The sequence below is a fragment of the Geotrypetes seraphini genome, chromosome 2 (genome assembly GCF_902459505.1).
Source record: "Geotrypetes seraphini chromosome 2, aGeoSer1.1, whole genome shotgun sequence".
Taxonomy (NCBI): domain Eukaryota; kingdom Metazoa; phylum Chordata; class Amphibia; order Gymnophiona; family Dermophiidae; genus Geotrypetes; species Geotrypetes seraphini.
The window spans coordinates 193,618,727-193,640,907 of NC_047085.1; the positions used below are offsets into that span (position 1 = coordinate 193,618,727).

At 44.3% G+C, this 22,181-nt stretch overlaps 1 long non-coding RNA gene across 4 annotated transcripts in view; it reads left to right on the top strand.

Annotated features, from left to right (window-relative positions):
• LOC117355687 overlaps positions 1 to 22,181 on the top strand; it is a 701,484-nt gene that overhangs the window by 316,576 nt on the left and 362,727 nt on the right. Inside the window, exon 4 of one of the 4 annotated variants that reach the window (XR_004538433.1) lies at positions 16,140 to 16,254. The exons of the other annotated variants lie outside the window; for them this stretch is intronic. This is a non-coding gene — a long non-coding RNA (uncharacterized LOC117355687). The remainder of the gene's footprint in view (positions 1 to 16,139; positions 16,255 to 22,181) is intronic. 4 annotated transcript variants of the gene reach the window in all.

Consider the following 22,181-nt stretch of genomic DNA (forward strand, 5'->3'; position numbering starts at 1 on the left):
AGAGAATGGTGAAGAAAGATGGTGAAGAGGAGCAGGAGAGCATGTTTATACAGCTATGGTAGCCCCAGCAACTGCCCCCCTGCCCCACCAGTGCCTCTACTCCCCTCCTCTCGCTGCTGATTTATTCCTATCATTGCTTCTTTCAACCTGTCGGAAACAATCCAGCTGTCTGTCATGCTGTAGGTCATTATAAATGTCGGGCAAGGGTCTCCGAGAACCTCCTCGTCCCAATCTGTAGCCGAGGCAGCTACTTCGTGGGGTGTTTATGTGCTTTCTGTTAAGACATTCAAAGCAAACTGAAGTCTCCAGGGAACAGCAAATGCAAAAATAGATAACAGTCACAAAATGTCAAAACATTAATAGTTTAAGCATACCAAATATATTAGACAATAATGTAGGGAAATTGAAGTTATGTATCATATGCCTTGCCTTTAATAGCTGCCCTACTTCAGAGAGAATTACTGGAGAGCTGGAGATTTATTTCCTAGATAGCTGTCATAAATGATGCATGCTCCTCTAAAAATGTATCTAATGCTTTTTTTTTTTAACCAAATCACATATGCAAGTTAATACATTTGTTGTGGCAATCAGAATAAAAAATAAAAAAATGTTTGTTGTTTTGTTTAAAAAATTAATCTAAATTGTGCGGTATGAATAAACATACCCGAGTCTCAGCAGCAGCTGTGCCAGCTTACCTCCTGGTCCTTTTTATTCTCTAAAACAGAGCAGGATCTGCTGAGGGCTTACAGTAGATGGATAACCTTTGCAGAGCGCTGGATGCTGCAGGATGGATGGTTTTGATGGCATCATAAGGGGGACTGTTTCCTGTTAAGAGTATTGATTCAGTGCTATTGAGGGGCAGAAGAACATAAGAAATTCCATCCTGAGGCTAAACAATGGTCCACTGAACCCAGAACCCTGTCTCAAAGAGTGACCAGTCTGCATAGCTTGGAAGAATTAGCACAATGGGCTCCTTTTACAAAGGTGCGTTAGGGCCTTATCGCGCAGAATAGCACGCGCTAGCCGCTACCGTCTCCTCTTGAGCAGGCGGTAGTTTTTCGGGTAGCGCACCTTTGTAAAAGGAGCCTAGCATCTCAAACTTTTTTTTTTTAGCTCCGGCACACTACATGGAGCAAATGTTTTTTGCAGCACACTAAATGGAGTAAATATTTTTCAAGGCACATTATAATTGAAATTATAAAGTTTCAAAACCCACCCAAAAAATTAAATTTAAGAGTTATTTATTTAATTATTTGATTTATGTATGAGTAATTGTAACAATAATGACACGAAAGTAGGTAGAATTGAACTGCTAATCAATGCGATGGATGTGCATATGTTTGAGTGCAAATTAACTCAAAACGCGTCTCGATAGTCAACAGACACACACTTTTCATCATCCATTATCTGCAGTCATTCTCTTTTTTTCAACGTAATTTCTGTTACAGATGAAAATCCAAGTTTGCAAAGATAAGACGATCCAAACGGTAACAAAGCCTTAAGACAAAAGAATATCCCTACTGGATCAGAACAATGGTCCATCTAGCCCAGTATTCCGTCTTCACAGAAGTCAATCTAAGTCACTAGTACCTGGCAAAAACCTAAATAATAGCAGCATTCCATGCCGCAGATCCAGGGCAAGCAGTGGCTTCTCCCATGTCTGTCTCAACATCAGTTTATGGACTTTTCCTCCAGGAACTTATCTAAACCTTTTTTAAAGCCAGCTACATTAACTGCTCTTACCACATTCCCTGCAATGCATTCCAAAGCTGAACTATTCTCTGAGTGAAAACATATTTCCTCCTATTGGTTTTAAAAGTATTACCCTGTAACTTCACCCCTAGTCTTTGTAAATTTTTATGCAGTAAAAAATCTCTGAGTGAAAAAATATTGCCTCCTATTAGTTTTAAAAATATTTTTATCAAGTGTCCACTAGTCTTTGTTAATCTTGTTGTAGTAAAAAAATTGATCCACTTGTACCCATTCGACACCATAGTAACATAGTAACATAGTAGATGACGGCAGATAAAGACCCGAATGGTCCATCCAGTCTGCCCAACCTGATTCAATTTAAATTTTTTTTTTTTTTTTTTTTCTTCTTAGCTATTTCTGGGCAAGAATCCAAAGCTTTACCCGGTACTGCGCTTGGGTTCCAACTGCCGAAATCTCTGTTAAGACTTACTCCAGCCCATCTACACCCTCCCAGCCATTGAAGCCCTCCCCTGCCCATCCTCCACCAAACGGCCATACATAGGCACAGACCGTGCAAGTCTGCCCAGTAACTGGCCTAGTTCAATATTTAATATTATTTTCTGATTCTAAATCTTCTGTGTTCATCCCACGCTTCTTTGAACTCAATCACAGTTTTACTCTCCACCACCTCTCTCGGGAGCGCATTCCAGGCATCCACTACCCTCTCCGTAAAGTAGAATTTCCTAACATTGCCCCTGAATCTACCACCCCTCAACTTCAAATTATGTCCTCTGGTTTTACCATTTTCCTTTCTCTGGAAAAGATTTTGTAGACTTCGATCATATCTTCCCTCAGCCGTCTCTTTTCCAAGCTGAAGAGCCCTAACCTCTTTAGTCTTTCCTCATACGAGAGGAGTTCCATCCTCTTTATCATCTTGGTTGCTCTTTGAACCTTTTCTAGTGCCGCTATATCTTTTTTGAGATAAGGAGACCAGAATTGAATCCAGTAGTCAAGGTGAGGTTGCACCATTGAGCGATACAGAGGCATTATAACATTCTTAGTCTTGTTTACCATCCCTTTTCTAATAATTCTTAACATCAAGTGCTGTTTCTTTCTCTGGTGTTGAACTGTATAAGGCTTCTTGAGGTTTACATTTGATTTTTGCTTGTGGTTGTGTTTTCATATGTAGGGGCTTTGTTGTGAATATGTTAGCTTTGGGATATATGTATCACAGATATTTGTATTATGTTAGTGACTTACGAGATAGTTGATGGGGAGGGAGGGTGAACAGTATTTATAGACTGGCTCACCATGATAACCCTAATTTCTAACCTCAGTTTATATTCAAGTCAACCTTTTTTTTCCCCTTTTATGAGGGAAAAAAGGATACCTCAGTTTATATTCAGATTGGTTTATATTCAAGTATATACGGTATGCTCTATGTGATTCTTTTAGGGGTAATTTTCTGTTTAGAAAACACCTGTGTTATTCTGTCTAATATTTTCTGTTAAACGAAGATGTGTTTGGCATGTACCGTGGTAACAGCTCTGACACTCTTTGAATTCTTATAAGCTTCCAAGCTGTTACCGCCGGAGCTGACACTAAAAATGCTAGCTCAGCTTTGTAAAGGAGGGGGTAAGTGTCCCACCGTCCATAGATCCAAAGTGTAACTTCAGTATGTTGGCAATGAAGATTAGGCACCAAATTTGATAAAACCTCGCCATCAGATTCAGCTTTTAGGAAGAGATTCACTGAGCTTTTCCCCATCAATATTAAATGGGAGGAGATCTGTAGAGAATTAAGCTCCCGGTGGGTAATTTTAGAACAAGTTCCCTTGATTGGGAGGCCAAGTGGGAGCCTATTTTGAGGCTGTTGAATGAAGAAACAATGGCACCTACTGCATGTGTTTTTATAAAATAGTCTCATAAAACCACACAATTGTGGCTAAAATGCAGCTTTGTACATTTCTCCCTGCTCGCTAAGTTGTAGTTTTGTGTTTTATAGTCTAGATATGTACTTCATGAGGCTACACAAACTATACCCTGAAACATTCTGGCACGTGGTTCATGTAAAAATGTGTCTTCTGTTTATTTTGCATACTTTCATGTGCTTAACCTTTGGGGTAATTTTATGAGGCCTTCATGCACACAGAAATCCTTTGTAAAATTACCCCTTTATGCTTGCCTTTCTCCCATATGGTCACCAAAATTGTTTCATGCTACCAAAATGGTGCTGAATGTTTTCTTTCACCCTCCTTTCAAGACATGGTGGCCACTTTCTGTGCAACACTGAATGCTGTGTGAAGTGCTTTTTTTGTTCAACTTGGACTAAAGCATTCCCATTCATGACTTGTACAGGATAAAATTCACTTGAACCGAAGGGGTTGTGTTAAGCACTTAATGGCATTGTTGTTTTTGTTCCCTGAAACATGTTTTTAATGTTGATGGAGTTTGTCATTTTCGCTTGGATGTTAATTCTGAAAGCTAAAATTAGAAATTGGTAACTCACAAAGCCCCTTAAGTCTTAAGTTGTTCTCAGACAGAGTTGTAGGTCCACACAGCTCGCAGAATTAATTTGCTTCATGCTCTACTTGGAAACACCAGACAAAGCAACAAGACAGCAGCTTGTTCTGAAAAACATGTCTTGGGTAAGTTATCAACGCAAGATACTATAAAGTACGGTTATTTTTACCACAAATTGAGTTGTTTTAACATAGGGCTTCATTGGATGAAATAGGACCCTGTGAAAAAATAACCCAATTTTAACAGTAGCTCATCTTGATATCTTCCCTCTAAAATGGAATCCTGTGTTAAAATAGCCGAACTTGGAGTAAAATATGTCAGGTTCCATCGACTCATGTTCGAGTCCTAATGACTTGATGAACATCATCAAGCTTTCGTGGCAGAATACAGAAGTAGATTGTCAGGCCTTTCTTCTGAGCAGTATAAATTCAATGTCATCGCCGTTGTTGCATTAAACGCGATCCTTTGCCTCCAACACTGCCCACCTGCTGCTTCCCAGATGGGTGGTACATCGTTAGTCTGACATCTCCACTGTAGAAAAATAGCCCATCTTGAAGGTATCCCATGTTGATAACTACATCCTCCCTCCCCTTCTTTAGTGTCACTAACTGGATAGCTAAATCATTTTTTCATTCCCTTGGCATTATCTAAATAGGGGATAATTCTCTATAGCTCGCCTAAAACAGTGTGCTGAGTGGAAATTCTGTATTGGTAATTGTGTGTGCAATTGCTGTTATGGAATACTGCTGTAAGTCTGCACTTAGGCACCTAACTTTAGGCTTGAGCACTTAAAAATACATATAGATTATTTGCAGTTTTTAGCAGATATGCCCCCAACTGGCCCATGCCTAACATGACCATATATTTTTTCCTCAAAATGGGACGAGACCCCCACGGACCCTCCCTTAATTGGCTGGCCTGGAACTTAAACTACTGTATAGTCTTTGGATTGTCCAAATGTACTCCACTGTGAATGTTTGCTTGTAGGCCATTTTGAGCTACTGGGAGGATGGGATAAAAATCGAAATAAATAAATAAATAACTTCCTCGGGTTGGGGGAGGGGTAATGCTTGTGCACTCACTACACCCACCTGATCTGTTGCTGCGTCAGCGTTGGGGAAGCAGGGAGAAATCCCGGGCTCCGCAATCACCTGTCCCATTGTCCACATGCACAGCTTCGGGACACTCTTTTTGAAAATGGGTCATTTTGGTGTCCCGAAGCTGTGCGTAGGGACAAGACAGTTCTGTTCAAAATGGGACGTATGGTCACATTACCCATGTCCCCTCCACAGTAGGGTTACCAGATTTTCCCGAAGGAAAATCTGGATCCATGGCCACGCCCTCAGGCCCGCTCAATTCTGCCCCAGCCCCGCCTCCAGAAGGCATCCATGCATGCACGGACGCCCCCTTCCGACGCAATGTTTACAGAAAGCTTTTCAAAACCCAGACAAAGTGCCGGGTTTTGAGAAGACATCCAGACCTCCAGACATGTCTAGGGAAATCCTGATGTCTGATAACCCTACTCTCATGTCCATGCTCCCCTTGCAGTTGCTTGCCATGGAAATAGTGCATATATTTAGTAGAATACTGACTAAGGGCAATTACAAATGTAACTGCTAATTAGTACCGATTATACCATACTAGGACAAACCAAGGTCCATCAAGCCCAGTATCCTTTTTCCAACAGTGGCCAACCAGGCAGGTCACAAGTACCTGGTATAGGTTTACCAGACATCCAGATTTACTCATGTCCTCTTTTTGGAGGACTTTCTGGGTATCCAGATGGTTTCTTGGACTGGAGGGAGTTTGTCCAGGTTTTGGCCTTATTTTCTCCCATCCAGCCTCTACCCCAGTCTCTCTTGAGTCTCCCTTGTCCTCACATACCTCCTGCACTGCAATTTCAAAACTTCAGGCAGCCAGCAGCATTAGTGACATAATCCTGCTGCCATCAGCCTGCCCCAGAAGCCTTCGCTCTACAGTGTTCTGCCTAAGCAGGAATAGTGAAGGCTTCTGGGGCAGACTGATGGCAGCAGGATCATGTCACGCTGCCGGCTGCCTAAAGTTTTGAAATTGCAGCACCAGAGGAGGTTTGTGGGGACGGGGAGACTCAGCTATACCCAACTCCAGGGTGGCATGGATGGGGAATTGGAGAAAGAGAGACAAAGAAACTGTGCTGGGGGATGTGTTAGGGGCCAGGCTAGTGGGAGGCAGGGTGAAGCATGGGCTGGACCAGGGTGGGGTAGATGTCCTCTTTTTTGGCTTTCTGTTTGAAAGTAGCTCTGAAATGTATGGTTGTTTTTATTTATTTAAAATACTTCTAACACACACTGTCCAAATGTTCTAGGCGGCTTCCATACAATAACATTCATAATAAAATCTTAAAACTGTACAAAAAAAATGATGTTTGGATGTTATGAGTAGAATATTCCAATTTCGAGTTGGACATTCTTTTGAAAATGCCCCTCTAAGCGTCAAATTGAGCATATACATTTATAGAATGAGGGGAATAGTGCTGGGGTGGTCCATAGGCGGAGGTCGTCCAGATAGCTGTGATAAACAGAGACACTATTTATATAACAGAACAGCAAAAAAAAAGCTATTCTACTGCAATGTGTCTAGTAGATAACTAGTAGTAGTAGTCCTGAATGTAGGGTTACGCATCTGAACCCACAAGTTGCTTGCAGAATGCTGTCATAGAAACATAGAAACATAGAAAGATGACGGCAGATAAGGGCTATATAGCCCATCAAGTCTGCCCACACTATTTACCCACCCTCTTAAGTCTTCTGACCCCTTAAGTATAATTGTAATTATACTGTCACTCTACTGACCCGCTCATTCAAGTCCTAGTGACCCTATCCCTTGGCATGACTTCGTAGGGATCCCACATGGGTATCCCATTTGTTCTTGAAGTCTGGGATGCTGCGTGCCTCGACCACCTGCACTGGAAGCTTGTTCCAATGCTCGATCACTCTCTCCGTGAAGAAGTACTTCCTGGCGTCTCCACAAAACTTCCCTCCCTAGAGTTTGAGCGGATGTCCTCTTGTGGTTGAGGGTCCCCTGAGAAGAAAGATATCATCTTCCACCTCGACCCGTCCCGTGATGTACTTAAATGTCTCAATCATGTCTCCCCTCTCCCTACGCTCTTCAAGAGTGTAGAGCTGCAATTTGCTCAGTCTTTCCTCGTACGGGAGACCCTTTAGCCCCGAGACCATCCTGGTGGCCATCTGCTGAACCGACTCAATTCTGAGCACATCCTTACGGTAATGTGGCCTCCAGAATTGCACACAGTACTCCAGATGAGGTCTCACCATGGCTCTGTACAATGGCATCATGACTTCAGGTTTCCTGTTGACGAAGCTTCTCTTGATACAACCTATCATCTGCCGTGCTTTAGACGAAGCCTTCTCCACTTGAGTGGCTGCTTTCATGTCAGCACTGATGATTACTTCTAAGTCTCGTTCTGCCATAGTCCTGGTTAAAGTTTCTCCATTCAGGGTGTAAGTTCTGCAAGGATTTCCGTTACCGAGATGCATGACCTTACATTTCTTGGCGTTGAATTCCAGCTGCCATATCAAGGACCAACTTTCTAAAGTACGCAGGTCTTGCTCCATAGCATCCTGTAGATTATAGCCGTTTACTATATTGCATAGTTTGGCGTCATCAGCGAATAAGGTTACCTTGCCTTGAAGCCCTTGAGTCAGATCCCCAATGAATATGTTGAAGAGGAGTGGGCCCAGGACCGAACCCTGTGGCACTCCGCTAGTCACCTCCAACATTTTAGAGAGGGTACCGTTAACTACCACACTCTGAAGTCTGCCATTAAGCCAATCTTTAACCCATGCAGTTAGAGTCTCTCCTAATCCCATCGATTTCATCTTGTTCAGCAGCCTGCGGTGTGGGACGCTGTCGAACGCTTTGCTGAAGTCCAGGTACACGATGTCCAAGGACTCTCCTGAGTCCAGTCTTCTTGTTACCCAGTCAAAGAAGCTGATAAGATTGGACTGGCATGACCTACCCTTGGTGAATCCATGTTGACTGAGATCCCGGAGATTTCCCTCGTTCAGGATCGTATCTAATTTATACTTAATTAGTGTTTCCATGAGTTTACACACTATTGAGGTGAGGCTTACCGGTCTATAGTTCGCAGCCTCAGCCTTGCAACCCTTTTTATGTAGAGGAACGACGTTGGCTGTTTTCCAGTCTAACGGAACTTTCCCCGTACTTAGTGAGAGATTGAAGAGCACTGCCAACGGTTCTGCCAGAACGTCTCTCAATTCTCTGAGCACTCTTGGGTGTAAATTGTCCGGTCCCATGGCCTTGTTTACCTTTAGCCTTGCCAGTTGGTTGTAAACGTCCCCAGGTGTGAACTCAAAATTCTGAAACGGGTCATCCACGTCTTGTTGTATCATCAACTGTGGTCCGTGTCCCGGTGCTTCGCAGGTGAAGACTGAGCAGAAATATTCATTTAGTAGTTCTGCTTTTTCTGAATCCGCCACCGTGTAGTTTCCGTCCGGTTGTCTAAGGCGTACTATACCGTCTGTGTTCCTTTTCCTATCACTGATATACCTAAAGAAGGATTTGTCCCCTTTTTTAATGTTTTTTGCCAGAGTTTCTTCCACTCGAAGTTTGGCCTCCCTAACTGCTGTTTTGACCGCTGCAGATTTGGTCTTATATTCTACTTTAGTTTCTCTTCTCTGCGTACGTTTGTAGGAAAGAAATGCTTTTTTCTTCTCCTTAATGAGGTGCGAGATCTCTTCAGTGAACCATTGGGGTTTGTTGTTTCTTTGTCGTTTATCTACTGATTTTATGTAGCGATTAGTTGCTTCGTGTATGGATGATTTCAGGTACGACCACATAGTTTCCACATTGCCGGTCTCTGCTTGGTCCTGCAGCGTCTGATGAACGAAATCTCCCATGCGTGCGAAGTCAGTGCCCCGGAATTGGAGCACCTTTGTTTTTGTAATTGATTTAGGGGATCCTTTCCCAAGGTTGAACCATACCATGTTATGGTCGCTGGAGGCTAGCGTATCTCCTACCGAGACCTCTGAGACGCTTTCCCCGTTGGTGAGTACCAGGTCTAGGATCGCCTGGGCTCTAGTGGGCTCCGTTACCATCTGTCTGAGATGTACTCCTTTTATGGAGGTCAAAAGCCTCCTGCTGCTGCTGGTTGTTGCTGAAAATGTGTTCCAGTCTGCATCAGGTATGTTGAAGTCCCCTAGCAGTACAGTGTCGCCCCATAGAGTTATATTCTCTATGTCTTCAATTAATTCTGCGTCCATGTCTTCCGGTTGTCTTGGAGGTCTGTATACCACACCAAGATACAGGCATTTTTTGCCACCTCTTGCCAGGTTTACCCAGAGGGATTCCCCGGTATACTTGACATCAGTGATCCTGGTGGTTTTGATGTCCTCTTTAATGTATAGTGCTACCCCTCCACCTAACCTGCCCTCTCTGTCCTGACAAAGTAAATTGTACCCCGATATAGCCATATCCCACCCATGTGCGTCCGTGAACCAAGTCTCGGATATTGCCACCACGTCCAGGTTGGCATCCCTTATTTCAGTTTCCAGTTCTAGAATTTTATTGCCTAAACTGTGTGCATTAACATACATGGCCCTCCACACTTTTGTTTGCTGAGTCCCTGTAAGGCTATTCCTGACTGAGTCTGTGTGGCTCCTAGAGAACTGTTTGCATATTGGGTCCTTACCTCGGAAACAGAGTGTCGACTCATCCCATCAGGATAGTTCCTTTCCACACCAATATATGAGTAGGTCCCCTCCCCCAACTTACCTAGTTTAAAGCCCTGCAAAGCAGGCGGGCTAGTCGGTGTCCGAAGACTTTCTTACCTCTGCTGGTCAAATGGAGTCCGTCTGGTCCCTGTAGTCCCTGCAGCACCTCTCTATGATCCAGGAATCTGAAGTTCATATCTCGACACCATCCTTGTAGCCATTCGTTCGTTCTCAGGATGCATTCATCTCTGGCTCTTCCCTTGCCTCTAACTGGGAGGATTGATGAGAAGACTACCTGCGCACTTGTCTGCTTCAGCCTCTCACCCAAGGCTCCGAAGTCTCTGGTGATGGTCTCTGGGGTGTTCCTGGCAGTGTCATTCGTACCTATATGGATAAGAAGCATAGGAAAATGGTCATGAGGTGTAAGTAGTTTACCCAGGCTGGTGGTGACGTCCCGTATTTTGGCTCCAGGCAGACAGCAAACCTCTCTTGAGTGAGCATCCGGTCTGCAGATTGGTCCCTCGGTGCCCCTCAGCATGGAGTCCCCAATGACTATAACTCTGCGCTTCTTCCGTTGTGGAGGGGGAAGTCGGTCAGCAGATGGGGTTGCGTGTTGGGCCTGCTCCTGTTCTTCGAGTTCTTCGTACTGGGCCTGCTCCTGTACCTTGTCGGCGGCTTCTTCCTGAAGAATCTGGAATCTATTCTTCAGGACGAGTTGAGGGGTTGATGTAGGGTTGGCCTGTTGGGAAGAAAAAAAAGAGGATGAAGAGATTGAAAAAAGGGGGGGGATCTTCTATGTTTACCTGTGGAAGAGGTCACCAACTGCCAGGTGTCATTGCCGCCAGCCATTTCCTGTATCCCAAATGTTGGCTTCAAAGCTGATGATTTGGGTGTCTCGAGAATGGACTTGTCGTGGGTCTGCTCTGTAATTTGGGACAACTCCTGAACGACTCCGTCGATGTAGGCTTCATCCTCTCGGATGCTTCTCAGGCGAACCACCTCCTCCCTGAGGCTCCACAGTTCCTGCATGAGGGCTCCATCCAGCTGAGCAGCCTCCTCTGTCTGCGTGGAGACTGTAGTGTAGTGCCCGGGGGTGGATTCGGTCTGCATGGAGACCTCTGTCCACCGTCCTGAGTCCTCCTCCCTTCGTACGCCGTCCGTGATCTCCTCCAGGGTCCCCATGGTGGCTGGAATGCTGGATTTGATTGTAGCCTTGGCGCTTCTAGTCCTCCCTGCCATTTCCAAGTTGCGAATTAGATCTGCCTGTCAGTAATTAGAAAAAGAAAAGAGAGTTAGAAAAATCCTACTGAGAGCTAGTGCGAGATTATGAAAGATTTGGGTGTCTGAGAGAATACGAAGTTAGGAGCTGAAGTTAGGAGCTGTCAATCATCTTTCAACTCCTCCTCCTTTCCAGGCTGCTGCTCCTTCTTCCTTAGTTTTTTTTCTGCAAGCAAGTTGCTCAGATGTGTTTCTGTTCTGCTTTGTGGTTTTGTTATTTTCTTTTTTTTTTTTCCTTCGTGTTTGGTTGGAAGCTCAGTGCCCAGAGGTTCCCACTTGTCGGGACCTCTGCCTGGGAGAAGATGCAGGCACCTAGCTAGCCAGCCTGCTTTCATATTTTTGGAGCTCAGGGGCTGTCCCCTGCATAGCTGCTCGCATCCTTGATTTATCAGGAGCTCGAGTACAGGTTGTTTGGCTCCGTCCTGGTTCATCTGGGCCAGCTGCAAGGTCCTCCCCCTGTCAAGATTGAGGCTCAATCTGACGTTGGTCTGACTGGCAGCCCAAAAGCCAGGATTTTCATGCGAACCTGTGAGGCAGTTTTTCTCCATTTGTTCCAGCTGCACTTCTAAGCTGAAGCAAGCAGGCAAAAATGGCACAGTGAGTAAAGCCATTATAGCCTATGAGGAAAATTGGGGGGGGGGGGGGGGGGGGGAGGAGAGGGAGATGGTCCTTTTCTCATTGTGTAGTCATCAGGTGCCGAATCTGACTCAAGGACATGTCTGGATCTGGAAGTTCTATCCATAGTGATTTCTTAATTTTTTTGTATCACTTAGCACAACCAAGGAATTAGTGGTTTACAATAACCTTGTTTATAAATTGAATATTGCTGCTATCTGGATAGTGCTATACATATACCTCTGAATCCTATAAATGTCACCCAAATTTGGTTGCTATCCTGTGGTCTGCACACAAATAAATAAGTGAACCGTAAATAATTAGCTGTTAACAGTCAATTATTGATGCTAATTAGGTCAAATTAGGATTTGCACACGGATCTGGCTGTTTGCCATTCTATAAAGATCTATGCCTAAATCCTCTCATGTGAAACCCAAGATGGGATGTAGCTACGGGAAGGGTGGGCATGAGCGAGTCAGGGATATTCCTAAGAATTACATGCAGTGTTACAGATGTTTGGGGCTGCACGCCCAGGTTTCATGCCAGGATTTACACCAGGCTTCAGTAAGTGTAAGCCTTTTTTCTGTCTTTTACCTTCTACTCATCCTCTTATCTTTTCTGTCTGCTCTTCAAGCTGGTTTCCACCTTTTCTCATCCTTTCACAGACCCAACTCTCTTGTCTCCATCCTCTTGCCCATTTCTTTCTACAGCTTTTTGACAACTCCTCAACCTGCCAATGCTTCCACACCATCTTTCAAGCCTTCCGTCTCTCCAGTTCCTAATCCTCACATATACCCCTCAGCCAATCTTAACACCACACATTAATTCAAGTCCCTCCTGATTCCTTTTTCAGTCTGTATGCCCACATTCTCTCCTTATCCAGCCAATCTCAGCCCCCCCTTCTCTCCCCATCACATATCTAAGTTCTCATTCTCTCACCCAATTCCCAAGTTCCAGTTTCCCCTTAGTCTAGTGTTAGCCCCTGCTCTCTATACCCCACCCCTTCCTTATTTTGGAATCTTCAGTCTCTCCTTCCCCCTTCCTCTAAAATTGTCTTGCCTTTTTGTCCTCCTGCTCCTCTATTCTTCTTCCCCTAGCCCATAGCTTCTGCCATTGCTACTGCTTTTGCATAGACTGGCCAAGTACTGTTCCAAGATCATTAGCTGTACAGTATGCATAAGTCAAACAACTCATAACATAGGAACTGTTTCCAGTGAGAGTAGAGATGTGCCTGACCAGTCCACGGGCAAGATGAGCAACCCATGATAGATGCGATGGGCTGGGTAATGAAGGAGAGAGGGGTGACAAGGACTTGGAGCATTCCAAAATAGATTTGAGGCCCCAGGCCTAGTGACAGCCCTAGCTTCCTGTGTCTCTAAAATTGAGAATGTCTATTAATCTTATGCCCAGTGGTGGACAGCCCCTGGCTCTTTCTTGCTTGTGCCAGCTTCACGCATCTTAATATGCATTGTCTTAGGCGGCTAGGTTTAGGTATTTCTTTTTCATAAGCAGTTCTACAGTTTTCATTGACTCAAAAGATTACTGCGATTTCAGCCCCCACTCATTTAAAGTGACATTTGCTAACCTGCACCCACTTAAGTGCTCGCCCAGATACAGTCTCGCTGATAAGCATTCAGACTCTTTTTTTTTTTTTTTTTTAAGGTTTAGCCTTGTAAGTGCAGATTTCTCATTTGTGCTCGCTGTTGAATCACTCTCCATGTCCTCTTTCATCCAATGAGGGGGGAAAAACCTGTTACAGTTTCAGATCGAAGTGAGAATGAATCACTCCCTTCCACCTTTCAATTAGCTTATCTAAATTACAAAGTAGAAATACTCTTTTCAGTATGGTAGAGCCGCATTATTATATCACTGCAGAGCTGATGGAATTGTAGCTGAAATGAACATAATTCTTGCTCAATTTACATGTTTAATGAGCCCCAATTAAAGCTTGTGTATAAAAGTGTGCTGTAATTTTTGGAATCTCTTTATAAAATTGGTATCTCTGTGGCTCGCTTAAGCAGAAGAGTTGGTGGTATCTGTATCACTAGTCTAGGGTCTCTCTGTGCCTTTGAAAGTGGCTCCATTATATGTATTTACCTCCTAAAATATGTTGGCTTGTGTTTTAAGACGTGCTGAGTTTAGACCAGGGGTCTCAAAGTCCCTCCTTGAGGGCCGCAATCCAGTCGGGTTTTCAGGATTTCCCCAATGAATATGCATGAGATCTATGTGTATGCACTGCTTTCAATGCATATTCATTGGGGAAATCCTGAAAACCCGACTGGATTGCGGCCCTCAAGGAGGGACTTTGAGATCCCTGGTTTAGACATAAACATAATGTGGGCAATTTTATAACTTGGCGCCAAGGGTATGCTTAATGGCAATTTTATCATGGCTTCAGGATGCACATTTATGAGTAGTTTGCTGAAAATTAGATATGCTCACTTGTGACAGGTTAGTGACTGGCAAAAGGGGGAATTCATCAATTGTTTGTTAGCGCTTTCATGTGGTAAGCTTTTTCGTTTTCTTTTTTTACGAGTACTGTTCTGCAATTGGGTTTTATGATTGTAAGCTTTGTAAACTGTATAGTTAATATACGGTATTTAAATTTTTTTTAATAAATAAATGTGTGCTACTGTTAAGACAGGTTATTTTACCACTAGTTGTGCTATGAAACCTTGTGCTAAAATAACCTGTCTTAAAAGTAGCCCCTAAGTGGGGCTTGAGACTTGTATACTGCCTTTTTGTAGTTTTACAACCACACTCAAGGAGGTTTACATAGTTACTTCAAGCATTTTCCCTATGTGTCCCGGTGGGCTCCCCAATCTATCTACCGTATTTTCACGCATATAACGCGCGCATTATACGTGGTTTTTACAAACCGCGCATAACCTTGCGCGTTATACGCGTGAGCGCATTGTACAAAATTTTTTTTACATAGTTTCCCCCCCCCCCCCCGACGCCTGATTCATCACCCGGAAGGAGCGCTCGCACTCCCACCCCGAAGGACCGCTCGCACCCCCACCCGAAGAACCGCTCGCACCCCCACAGCCTCCCCCCCTCCCCCATGGAGAAGCTGTCTACCTTGTTTCCGGATGCCAGCCCAGCTGCTTCCTCTGCCGGTGGTCCTGCCCCTTCTCAAAGCCCTGTGCTGCGCTGCTTCCTCTTCAGGTGGTCCCGCCCTTTCTCTGATGTCAGAGAAAGGGCGGGACCGCCGGAAGAGGAAGCAGCGCAGCAGGGCTCAGAGAAGGGGCGGGACCGCCAGCAGAGGAAACAGCTGGGCTCGCTGGCATCCGGAAACAAGGTAGACAGCTTCTCCATGGGGGAGGGGGGGAGGCTGTGGGGGTGCGAGCGGTCCTTCGGGTGGGGGTGCGAGGGGTCCTTCGGGGTGGGAGTGTGAGCGCTCCTTCGGGGTGGGGGTGCGAGCGATCCTTCAGGGTGGGGGTGGAGGTGCGTGCGAGCGGTCCTTTGGGGTGGGGGTGCGAGCGGTCCTGCGGGGGGGTGAATCGGACGTCGGGGGGGGCATCAGGCTTTCAGGGTAGGGACAGGACTTCAAGGGGGAAAGGAGAGTTGGGGCGGGTGAAAAGAGAGTCGGGGTCTCCAGAGGAGAGTCGGGGCGGGCGAAAGGAGAGTCGGGCAGCATGCGCGGTATACGGGTGTGCGCGGTATATAAAAATTTCTGTACATAAATTTGTGTTTTCCGCGCGCTATACCTGTGTGCGTGTTTTACACGGGTGCGCGTTATCTACGTGAAAATACGGTAATGTACCTGGGTCGGTGGAGGATTAAGTGACTTGCCCAGAGTTATAAGGGTGCTGAGGCTGTTGCTCTAACCACTAGGCCTCACTCTCCTCCTCCATGTGATTGATGAGTGCAACTGATAGCAGCATACATGAAAGTTAACATTCTGAAACCTTCAGACTTTTATTAGATTTTATGACTGTTTTTTTGAGCTGGACATTTTCCTCCTATCCTTTGAGCTTCCAATGGGAGCTGGCTTGTTTGAGCCTCAGCACTGGGAACCTTGGGCTTGTAACTTCTCAAACTTTTTCTCCATTTTGATGCTCTTTCCTGTCAATCTAGCTCAGTCTACTATGCCTGAATTTGTAACTCACCTTGAGCCCAGATCTGGAAGGGTGAGCAATTACATCCAGATCATCCCTTTCCACACACCAGAAATATGTTGCCTTCGCTTCTTCTGGCATGAGCACGCTGCACTGGCATTAAGTGAACCCCCAGCTTCTGCAGTCTGTTGTGTTTGATTTTTCTTAAAACTTTGCTTATTGGTTTTCTCTTGCTGCAGTTTCATGTCTTGGGAAGCTCGGTGACATCTGCATTGAATCGGGACCCAAGCTGGCCCACCTCATGGATAATAAAAAGACAACTGGACGGAGAGTGAAACCTGTAGCTTAGAGGAGGTAGAGTGAACCAGTTCTGGCCCCAAAACATTCTTCTAGGAAATGAACCTAGATAAACCTCTCTTAATTTCTTCCTGCAGTTTCCCAATAGCTCTAACTTTGTGACTGATAAGACTGTAAAGAACGTGAGCAGTTAGTGCATGTCTTGTGTCTGCTTTGATGTCCCTTGTCACGTCATGATAATGGGCCAGATGTAACACTCATATATGAAATCCAAAAAACAAGGCCAGCAACCTCATGGCAAATATACAACAACAAGAAAGCAGGGAAGGAGCCGTACACATCAGCATGAGATAAGTTGCGTTTATTGAATATAGTCAACTATTAAAATGCAAACCATATCATTTTATATGTTTTGCATTTTTTTTTTTTTTCAGTTCAATTAGTTTTATTGATTTTATAAGAAAATAAAAGTCCAACAATAGAGCGCTCCTAAAAGGAGAGCACATAAGAACAAGTTAGTTGCATTTTAATAGTTGGCTGTATTCAATAAACTCAACTTATCTCATGCTGATGTGTACGGTTCCTTCTCCGCTTTCTCTTTGTTACACTCATACGTATATGACTCAGAGGTGGATTTTAGAAAGGATATACAAATTAGAACTGAGATTTCAAAGGTTCGTGGGGGGGCCTTCGGGGGGAGCAATGCTGGTTCTCATGGGGGGGAGAGCAGCGCTGCTGGCCTCGGGGGGAGGGAGAGGGGTTGGGAACCTATCAAAGCTAGGCCATATAAATGTGGACTCCCGAGTATTTCATATTATCTACCAACTGAATTAAGTAAAAGCAGAGAAATGCCATAAAGACCCAGCATGACCAGAGGGAATTGTACTGGATGACATGAAAATTCCAGTGAGGAGGAATATCAAAATATTGAGTGCCTGATTGGATTCAACATTGTCAATGAAAGATCAAGTTTTGACTGTAGTAAAGTCCTCATTTTTTTCATATGTGACTTTTAAGCAGATTGAAACCTATGTTATCGAAATATGATTTTCTGTGGTTCAGAGTATGATACTACAGAAGTTGGATTGCTGCAATGCTCTATAACTGGGGTGGCATCCTCTAAGTTTAGAGCATCGCAGGTGATCCTGAATGCTGCAACACGTCTTATATATGGAGGTGGTAGGTTCAACCATGTCAACCCCCTCTTTTGCAGCAATTGAACCGGCAGCCCATTAAGAGTAGAATTGCATTCAATGGGGTACCTTGGCACCTAGCACAATTTATGATATGCTATCGTCCACATTGCTCATTAAGATCTGAGGTGGCGAAGTGTTTGTCAATGGAGTGATTGTAAAGGGTGAAATATGTTGATACCAGAACAAAGGCCATTTCTGTAGCTGGGGTGACTTTATGGAACAACTTTGCTGGGCAGTTGAGAATGGCAGATAACATACAGCACTTTAAGCAACTTCTAAAAACATCATTATTTGTGGAAGCTTTTATTAAATAGATGAAGAGTACTGTTGTTTGGGGAATGGTAGAGGCAGAATGAATGATTTTTATGTCATACTATTGTTTGTTACTGTATATTATGCTATTGATTTTATTGTATTTTATGTATGTATTTTGTAAGAACATAAGAATTGCTGCTGCTGGGTCAGACCAGTGGCCCATCATGCTCAGCAGTCCATTCACGCGGCGGCCCTCTGGTCAAAGACCAGCACCCTAACCGAGATGAGCCCTACCAGTGCCCGTTCTTGTTCAGCAGGAACTTGTCTAACTTTATCTTGAATCCCTGGAGGGTGTTTTCCCCTATAACAGCCTCTGGAAGAGCGTTCCAGCTTTCTACCACTCTCTGGGTGAAGGAGAACTTCCTTACATTTGTACGGAATCTATCCTCTTTCAACTTTATAGAGTGCCCTCTCGTTCTCCCTACCTTCGAGAGGGTAAACAACCTGTCCTTATCTACTAAGTCTATCCCCTTCAGTACCTTGAATGTTTCGATCATGTCCCCTCTCAATCTCCTCTGTTCGAGGGAGAAGAGGCCCAGTTTCTCTAATCTTTCGCTGTATGGCAGCTCCAACCCCTTAACCATCTTTTTTGCTCTTCTCTGGACCCTTTCGAGTAGTACCGTGTCCTTCTTCATGTATGGCGACCAGTGCTGGAAACAGTACTCCAGTTGAGGGCACACCATGGCCAAGTACAGCAGCATGATAACCTTCTCTGATCTGTTCGTGATCCCCTTCTTTATCATTCCTAGCATTCTGTTTGCCCTTTTTGCCGCCGCCGCACATTGCGTGGACAGTTCATCGACTTGTCGATCAGAACTCCCAAGTCCCTTTCCTGGGAGGTCTTTCCAAGTACCGCCCCGGACATCCTGTATTCGTGCATGAGATTTTTGTTACTGACATGCATCACTTTACACTTATCCACGTTGAACATCATCTGCCATGTCGATGCCCATTCCTCGAGCCTGATTATGTCACGTTACAGATCTTCGCAATCCCCCTGCATCTTCACTTCTCTGAATAACTTCGTATCGTCCGCAAATTTAATTACCTTGCTCGTCGTACCTATGTCCAGATCATTTATAAAGATGTTAAAGAGTACGGGTCCAAGCACTGAGCCCTGCGGCACCCCACTGGTGACGCTCTTCCAGTCCGAGTATTGTCCATTTACCCCCACTCTGTTTCCTATGCTCCAGCCAGTTTTTAATCCACATGAGTATTTCACCCTCAATTCTATGGCTCGTAATTTTCCGAAGTAGTCGTTCATGCAGAACCTTGTTGAACTCCTTCTGAGAATCCAGATATATAATGTCAACTGGATCGCCCTTGTCTATCTGTCTTTAGGCAGGATATATAAGTTTATTAAATAAATAAATGAAATAAAGGCAATAGGAAAGGGAAGGAAGTAACAAACAATTAAAGCTTTAGAAGTAAAATACCATACAGTACATATACTCGAGTTTTGGATGTATGAGGATTTAGACATGTATGCAAATGTTGGCTTCTGCATGTACAAAATGTGAATAGGGCTTCAAAAATTATCACCTCAGTATACAAACCCCCTCCTTCTCCATTCATATAAAAAAAGAGAAAAACAAAAATTTGAGAGATTATTCATTTTTCTCTCTTCCTGTTACATATAGCACTTTGGTAGCTTGTGATGATAATTAAACACGTGAATACCCTAGCAGAGTTCTAATTAGTGTTTCTTTTGATTACAGTTGTTCTTTCTGATGTTATTGTGTTATCCGGATGCAGTATTGTGTAATATTTCTCTGGTAAGCCTAGGCAGAAGAGCCCTGGATTCTTTTTGAAGAGGGTACAGATGCTCTCTTTCTTCTGATAAGAAGCCTAGGCCTAAGGCTTTTATTTATTTTTTTAACCCGCTGGATGGTGACTGTGCACTTCCATCAATGCACAGCAAAAAAAACAACAACTCCAAACATAATAATAATTTGTGTTAGAACAGGATGAATGAAAATAAAATGTAAAGCCTGACTCTGTGGTTTATGTTTTATTAGGTTTAAATATACAGGCAGTCCCTAGGTTAAGAACGAGTTCTATTTTTAAAACCATTCTTAAGTTGAATTTGTATGTAACTTGGATCTTGGTATTCTTTCCACCTCCTTAAGGCCCCTCTGGCATTCCTTTCCATCCATCCCACTGTTCCCTCTCCTCCATCATATCCAACATTTCTCCCTCTCATCGCTACCTCATTCCTCTCCTACCACCATGTCCAATAATTCTCCCTCCCTCACTATGCCCAACAATTCTTCTCTTTCTTCATTTCACCATGTGCACCATCTCTCCCTTTCTATTCCCTCCTCCACTTCAGCATCTCTTTCCCTTACTCCCTCCATTCTTCCATCCTATGGCCCAAGTTCATGCTGCCCTCCCTACATGCTGTGTCCCAAGTTCATGCCCCCTCCCTCCTTCCTTCCATTCTTTGTCCGATTTGTGCTCCCTCCCTCCCTCCTCAGTCCCAACATGCCCATCTCCCTCCCCCATGCTGTGTCCCAAATGTATGCCTCTCTCCCGCGGGTGTTTACCTTCTGGCTGGCTCCCTCCTTTCAGCTGCAGTCACTTCTCTTAACAAAGCTGCAGGCAGTGACTTCTATGCGCAGCCCGTGGCTGACACAGAAGCCTTCCCTCTGACATTGGAGGAAGATTCTGATGTCAGAGGGAAAGCTTCTGGGTCAGCCACAGGCCATGCTTAGGATCTGCATGCAGCTTTGTGAAGAGAAGTGACTGCAGCTGAAGGAGGAGGGAGCAGGCGAGAAGAAGGTAAACACCCACAGGAGGGAGGCACGAACCTCAGACACAGCATGGAGGGAGGGAGAGGGGCGTGTTGGGACTCGGGAGGGAGAGGGGTGTGTTGGAACACCAAAGGTAGAACGAGGACTCCCATTCGTAAGTATGAGTCCGATGTAAGTTGGACGTTCATAAGATGGGGACTGCCTGTACTGCTTTTCAAAGTAAAATAGCAAGTAATATGGTTAAAATAAATAGCAAAGTAATTTACATTATATTCCTGTGACTGTTCTACTGTGCTGTTTTTTGAATATGCACATTTATGGGGAGTGTGTAGTGCAGCGGTTAGAGCTATAGCATCAGCATCCTGATGTTGTGGGTTCAAATCCCATGCTGCTCCTTGTGACCCTGGGCAAGTCACTTACTCCCCCATTGCCCCAGAACAGATAAGGAAAAATATTTGAGTATCCGAATGTAAACCATGTAGGCTATAAGTGGTATATAAATGCTAAAAATAGCTGGTTTTAAGAAAGGTTTGGACAAGTTCCTGGAGGAAAAGTCCATAGTTTGTTATTGAGAAAGGCATGAGGGAAGCCACTGCTTGCCCTGAATCGGTAGCATGGAATATTGCTACACCTTGGGTTTTGACCAGGTATTAGTGACCTGGATTGGCCATCGTGAGAACGGGCTACTGGGCTTGATGGACCATTGGTCTGACCCAGCAAGGCTATGTTCTTAAATTGTTAACAATGTATTGTCCAATTGCTAGGATTTAATTTACTTGTCTCCAAGTTGACCTCATTGATTTTATTTTATACGGTATTTACATTTGATCTTTTTACTATTATTATGCTGTTAACTCAATGTACTGTACATGAATCTCTCTTCAGAAAGGCGGTCAACAAATCTTAATAAATATTGGTGACGTTAGATACAAACTGAAGTCTGTTTCTTGCAGTGCAGTCTGTGAATTGGATGGGCTTATGTCCACCAAAGCCACTTGCCACCATGCATGGTTCCTAGAGCTATTTATCCCCATTGCCTCTCTTTAATAATCCCCCCTATTGTTTTGTACAAAAGGCTTCTAAATATTCCAAGGAGCCTTGTGTTGCTTATATAATGCTGCTGGCCACATCATCTCCATTATAATGAAAACTAAACCTTAGCTAATCACTAAGATAACTGTTCACTGATGCATTAATGGGCCACAAGTAAATTGGCTTTTTGCTGTACTGAATGTTCCTAGCAACTGGTTATGCTCACAGAAAGCACCTTTGCTGCTTCTGCCTGCAGCACCAAGGTGGAAACCAAAAACATTAAAAAACACACATGGAAATGCATCTGTTGCTTTTTTTTTTTTTTTTTGCAGGCTTTTACAATCCGCTTCCCCTTTTTGCAAGGTTGGTTTTGCCTGAATGCAAGAAAGAGCCTTGTACTCCATGTTCAAGATAGCTCTCAGTCTGCACTAGAGGTCTGCACAGGAACTGGGATCGCGCGGGAATCCCCCCCTAACCCACGGGACTCCCACGGGGATGGAAGGCTTTGGAAGCAGGGTTCGTCCATATAATATAATGGACACGTCAACCTTAGTAAAAGAGGGAGTTTATAAGTTAATTACCTGAACAGAAATCAAAAAAAGGGTTCCACCAAAGAGATTCCACAAGGAAAACAGCAGCGCAAACACAGAAGTAATTGCTGCTTTTTATGGGGACGGGCGGGGATGGA